The sequence below is a fragment of the Podarcis pityusensis genome, assembly GCF_964106645.2.
Source record: "Podarcis pityusensis genome assembly, chromosome: 1".
Taxonomy (NCBI): domain Eukaryota; kingdom Metazoa; phylum Chordata; class Lepidosauria; order Squamata; family Lacertidae; genus Podarcis; species Podarcis pityusensis.
The window spans coordinates 122,050,921-122,056,920 of NC_138028.1; the positions used below are offsets into that span (position 1 = coordinate 122,050,921).

General features: G+C 39.0%; 1 long non-coding RNA gene across 1 annotated transcript in view; it reads left to right on the forward strand.

The window, feature by feature from the left end:
* LOC308458371 overlaps positions 1-2,748 on the forward strand; it is a 65,330-nt gene extending 62,582 nt beyond the window's left edge. Inside the window, exon 5 of the long non-coding RNA XR_013977294.1 lies at positions 2,515-2,748. This is a non-coding gene — a long non-coding RNA (uncharacterized lncRNA). The remainder of the gene's footprint in view (positions 1-2,514) is intronic.
* The last annotated feature ends 3,252 nt before the right edge of the window (positions 2,749-6,000 follow it).

Here is a 6,000-nt window from a genome sequence, read left to right on the forward strand (position 1 = left end):
CCCATCAGCCCCAGACAGCATAACCAGTGTCAAGGATATTCGGAATTTTAGTTCAAGTGTAGTTTCTGGAGGGCCATAAGTTTGCCACGCCTGCCTTAGAGCATCTGCTTTGTATGCTGAGGATCATGGCTGGGAATGTCTCATGTCTGAAAACCTAGAGAGCCATTGCCACTCAGATGGACAAATGGTCTGACTTGTCATAAGACAGCTTTCAGTGCTCTGTAGTGTTGAATACGTAAAGGACAGTTTTTCTTCAGGTGCAGTTTCTGTCCAAGAAATTCCTTTAACGCCTACCATGAAATACTTCTGAACTGGGATATTTCATTAACAATTACCTGACAAAGTTAAGGTGATCATTGTCTTTTACTGGATGTCCATCTTTTCTTCATCTCTACTATGCTGCTCTCATTCTCTGGGACATATATGACAATAGCTGCTTGTATCTAGTTAACTGTTAGAGCCTGCTGTTGAGCTTTCTGGTCTGAGTATTGTACTGTGTGTTTAAAATACTAGTTGTTAGCTTTTAAAATTCTGGCTATAGTTGTGGAACAGGTGTGTGTGCTAGACAGTGGAAGCAAGAGATGAGTGGAAACCTTTAGGTACACAGATGGTAACTTTATTAGGCCAAATGCATTTAAGACAGGAATCTTCTTCAGGAACTCTCTGCAATATAAATGGTTGAGGATTTTTTTGTTATTTTAACTGCATAGTGCCCCTGAAAAAGTTCCTAATTCAAAATGCATTGATCCTAATAAAGTACATACCTATGAATGAAGAAGCCTGTTTCACCCACAATTGGTGCTTTCACACCTTTCCTTTCTTGCCAGAAACTGCAGCCAGTTCTTAAAATTCATATGCAAGTTCATTAGCAACACAAACTTATTAAATTTCTATACCATCTTTCATCCAAGGATCACATGGCAGTTCACAATTTAAAAATGCAAAAATAACTAACATACGGTAGTAACAAACAACCCCCCTCCCCCCAGTTTAAAAGGCCATAGATTATTTAATTAGCCAAAGGCCTGGGAGAACTTGGTTAGATACAATCCTTTAAACCAGGGGTGGGGATCTGATTGTGCTCACTACTCTTACTTGCAGCCCTGGCTTGAATTTGATTTCAAGTCAGAGCTCCAAAGATCACTGCCAAAAGCAGGTTTTGCAGTCAGCACGCAATTTAAATCTATGGCTGAGTGCAAGTTCCATTTGGCAGGGATCCATTCCCAAGAGGATCTGATCCCAGCAGTGCATGCATTGAATTCAGCATCAAAAGCAAGCTCTGTTTTCCATACCAATCAATAATAATAATAAGGACCGCCCCACCAGGCCAAATTCAAGCCAGAGGTTCCTCATCCCTCCTTTAATAAGAGGTCATTAATAGTCTAGCATTGCCAGAGGTTTGCAAAATCCCAACTGCGTAGTAGTGTTGGACATTGCTGAGCCTTCTGTATTTTCAGGATGCTAGTGGCTGCTAATGGCACTTGCAAGTGCTAGTGTTGTCATCTCCTAGTTGGTTGTCCTGCCTCTTAAGTCTTCTGAGGGAGGAATTAGCTGCTGGGCAGTGTGCTAAATGAAATTCTTTTTTGCTTTACAAGGATAAAAAGTTAGAGGGGCTTAAGAACCAGTAAGGTGGCAGCACATATGGCCGTTTCAAACACACACTTTAATGTTGAACACACTCCAATGAGAACACACTCCAATGAGAAAAGTTGTGCTCGAAAGTAATTTCACGTGGCTTCATAAAGTTTCTGAAAGTGTTTGAGATGTTGAGTCTTTCTTTTGTGATTAGTTTCTCCAATACTTGTCTGTCTGCTCTTTCCATCCAACTGTGTGGCTTCATTTGTCAAAGTTCTTGTGTAAGTTGTTACCCTGCTGTGTTGTATTTCGGAGGTTCTGAAGATGCAGGCTGGCTGCCAAAGTTCCCTGCCCCATTTTTAAAAAGTCCTTCTGGCTGTACAGGACAGGGGAGGAGTTTGTGAGCCTGATGCTACTCTTAACCATGGAGGTTTATCCAGGTACCACTAAACTGTCATTAGCATTAATTGTATCCTAAAGCAGTCTAAACCCAGTTAGGCTAAAATTATGCCCATGGGTGGTATCCAACACATCCTAAGAATAGAGCCATTTCAATTAATGGGCATTAATTTCAGTAGGTCTACTCTGAGTAGGGCTAGCACTGAATACAATTCTATATTCATATCCAGGACCAGCCTTTGAGGTGTACTGAGCAACTCAGGTTAAACTTGAAAATAACATTTAGCTAGTGTGGGTAACAGTTACGAAACTAAACTTTTTAGTATTTATGTTCTAAATTGGGGAGGGGGTGTTTGGAGAGAGTCCTTTGTTGTAAGTGGTTGCCATTTGCCTAAAACCTTTCAAGGCCTAAATAGAAAACAAATTATATTTTTCTTAAACTCTGTCTAGCAAATCTGTCTTTTAAAAATCCGCTTTTAGAGTAGAACCCAAAAACAAGAACCTATCTAAACCCTACCATGTAAAACGTTTTCTCCACAGATATTGGGAGAGAGACATATTCTCATCTCTGCTTTCAAGAAAGTGGCATTCTCGAGCCCTCTGAAGGACAGTACTTCAAGGTTGACCGTGCAGCTAAATTGAACTTCCATTTACTGTTATTGTACCATGGGCTGTATTAAATCCAAAAGCCCCTTCCCACACACTATTCTAGATGATGGAAGCCGGGAAGTCAGCGAATATAGTGGAGGTAACGTAGATAAATCTTCCCAATTTCAGACAAAGTCTGGGATGTCATCTTCAGCAAGCCCTGCAGTGATGGACTTTGCTCACCGTCTCTCCCTAGAGATTCTGGATCAAGCTGTGAAGCAATGGTCAATGGTTGAAAGCAAATATAGTGACATCCCCTACATAGAAAGTGACGATTCATGAATTGCAAGGCTTGGCTCCTCTCACTTTGTCAGGCGTCTCTTGTTTTTGGTGCTAGTGCAAATAAAGCGACATTCATACAAGAGCAGTTGTGATTTTGAAAGACACCGGTTGTACAGATGCAGCTAGCCTTGATTCTGGTAATGTAACACCTTGCCTTTACTATTCATTTTTTAACAGAACCACACACAGTAGTATCAAATGGTTCATCAACTTGTGTGTAAGTCAGTGCTCCAATCAGTTGTGTTCAGTATTGGCAGCAGCACTAAAGATGCACAAGAACAAATGCATTAAGTGCTCGTGTTTCTGAAATCTCTGGAACAGTGGGTATAGTTGAATTAAGACTGAGCCAGGGTTTAAGAAATAAGGTTATAACTATTAGTTGTGATGGTGAAGTAGGCATGTGAATTGCTAACTCCACCTAAGAGAAAATTGTAAATGTAAGCACTGAATACAGTGTTGCCAAAGTTAAAGAGTTTTAAGTCCCATTTATAGGAGAGTTAGCTAAGTGTTTAACTCTACCAGGGATACAAGTGCTTATACCACCATGTTCATGGTTCATACCACCATCAGAGCTGCTTTTTCTAGACATATCTGATCATTTTGATGTACTGGGGCTAGTTGTTTGGAACTTTGTTCAGTTGAGTACACAAATCGTATGTCAGACCAAAGACTTGCTGCTGTAAGGGAGATGAATTAACATTGAATGTTGATGGTTAAGAAACAAATTACACTGACAACAAATAGTGAAAATTCCTGGGTAATGTTGAAAAAGCATTCCAGCCTATTTTTTTGTTGGTAACAAAGTAAACAGCAGGGCAGCATACCTTTAAAAATATCACATTTTAATTTGAATACCCTTTGTCGAGACCACAATATTCCAGTTTAAAACGCTATTTGAGAGAGAAAAAGGGAAATGCAGCAGACAGAATGAAAGGCAGAACTGGAAGAGGAGAGAACTAGGTAAGTTATTTGAGGATTTAGTCAAATGATCAACAGTTTTGCTGAAAATGTTTGGGGTATGTCCTCAATATTATTTTCAGATGTGCAAGTTCTAGTTAGCACAAGACAAATGAAAGGCAGGTTATGTCCAAGGCAACATAGGAGTCCCACTCTTTAGTTATGGTGGCAATATGAACTGCTGGTGAAAAGAAATTTAATTATGAATGTAATGAACATTTACTTGTTCTTGGACTAACCGTGGCATGCAATATAATTTCCGAACACTAAATTTCAATTTAGTAAAATTTCAGTACTGAAATGGTGGGGGTGGAGGGGAGGGTGATCTCCAAGCAGTGCTGTCATTTCTTCTGGTGTATCTTATTGTAGTAGAAATAGCAGCAATGTGTGAGAAGCCGCCTGTCCCAGATGTTGCATTGTTTCTCCTGCCGCAGTCCTTTCTTTGGTAGCAGGCATATTGCAAAGATACAATCTTAAGAGCCCGAGCCCGGAGTAATAGCAGGGGAAGAGCTTGACTTCTCCAGATCTTCAACACCAGATTAAGTTGTTAATATTTCTAAAAATATTTCATCTCTACGTAAATTAATATCACTAAAGTGGACGCTAACCAAAATAAAACTGAATGCGACCCCTATTATACTTTATAAAAGATATATTACTGCCAGTGTTCTATCAATGTATCACAAAAGATTTAGCTTCTGTTTGATACTGTGTAATATGGACATTAACAATACACTTTATTTTGAGCATATTTTTTCTTTTAAAATCAGGAAAATGACCAAGTAAATATGGCAAAAGCCATGCTTTAAAGCACTATCTACAGCACAACTTTGTAAATCTGGTACTTCTGTAGCACAAGGAAGTGGTAACCTAAACTATAGCTTATTACAATATATTTTTTACAGTATATGTTATGTTTTCTTTCTACCCAAATGATTAATCACTTTCAACTGTGTTTGAATAAAAAAAAAAATCATACTTTTGTGTATTTATTTGGAAACTGAATAAGAGCTTTAAATATACATACAACGGCTTGAATGGGTGCATGGCATGACACATCAATGTGGAAATATACCGTGATTACGTTGCCGCATTTTCCAAAAACTTAATTACAAATATCGAGCCTGAAATCCGGTTGAAAAACTTTAAATTTGAACTTAAAACCTGGGTAGCTGTCATTGTGTAGCAATGGAATTTTGCTTTCTAACACAGAATGGTGGTTTAGCAGAATCCAAATACTAGATGTTTAAGATATAAGGCCAATTGATGTCCCTGGTCCAGTACTGTACTGAAGGCCTTAAACAAGAACCAAGATGGGAGATGGTTTAAGAAGAGAACAAGGAGGGGGTGGCCCTTCCACTTACATGCCGTGTAGAGATGGAAGGACACAAGTTGAGAAATCCTGCCCCCCCCCCCCAAATCTTGGTTATAGAACAGTAGATTGGTCTGTATGTATATTTGCTCCCAATTTATGGAAATCAGGAAATCACAGTTCTAAATTTCTTAAGGGGCTGCTGATGAATAATATGGCTTTGTATTTCCTTCGTTATTCCATCCAGTTTCTCATTAACTATTACTAAAAATGTTTCTTTTCAAACGAGCTTTCTCATTTTCTAACAATTTTTTAGCTATCTTGATTCTTCAGAGAAATAGAAATTCTGAAATTGTGACATTATCATCTATTACCATGGAAACAAGCAGAACAGTGGCTTGACCTGCCTTACTATAAAAAGCCTATAGAAGGAAGATCGACAGCCAGCTGTGGCATGTAAATGTTCATTAACTAACCACCACAGTAACTAAAATCAATAGAATCTAGTTGCAGGGCATTGCTACATCTGCAGAAGCCCAAGAAACAGAAGAACTATTTAAATGCCAGCAAAATTTATATCACGGCAGAGCAGGGAATGTGTAGACAGAGTACAGGAAAAAGTCTGTGTCCACACAAAACTTAAATATGCACATTGCAGCTTCCCCAGCCCTCAGGAACTCAGGGCTCACTCTATCTCTAGCCTCTTATTTTCCTCTACAGAACTCAGTGGAAGTTCCTGAGAACTGAACTAGCTGTGTATAGTCCAAAACCTGAAAATGACATACCATTCTCATGTAAGGTGGTAAAACTCAATTATGATTTCCCCA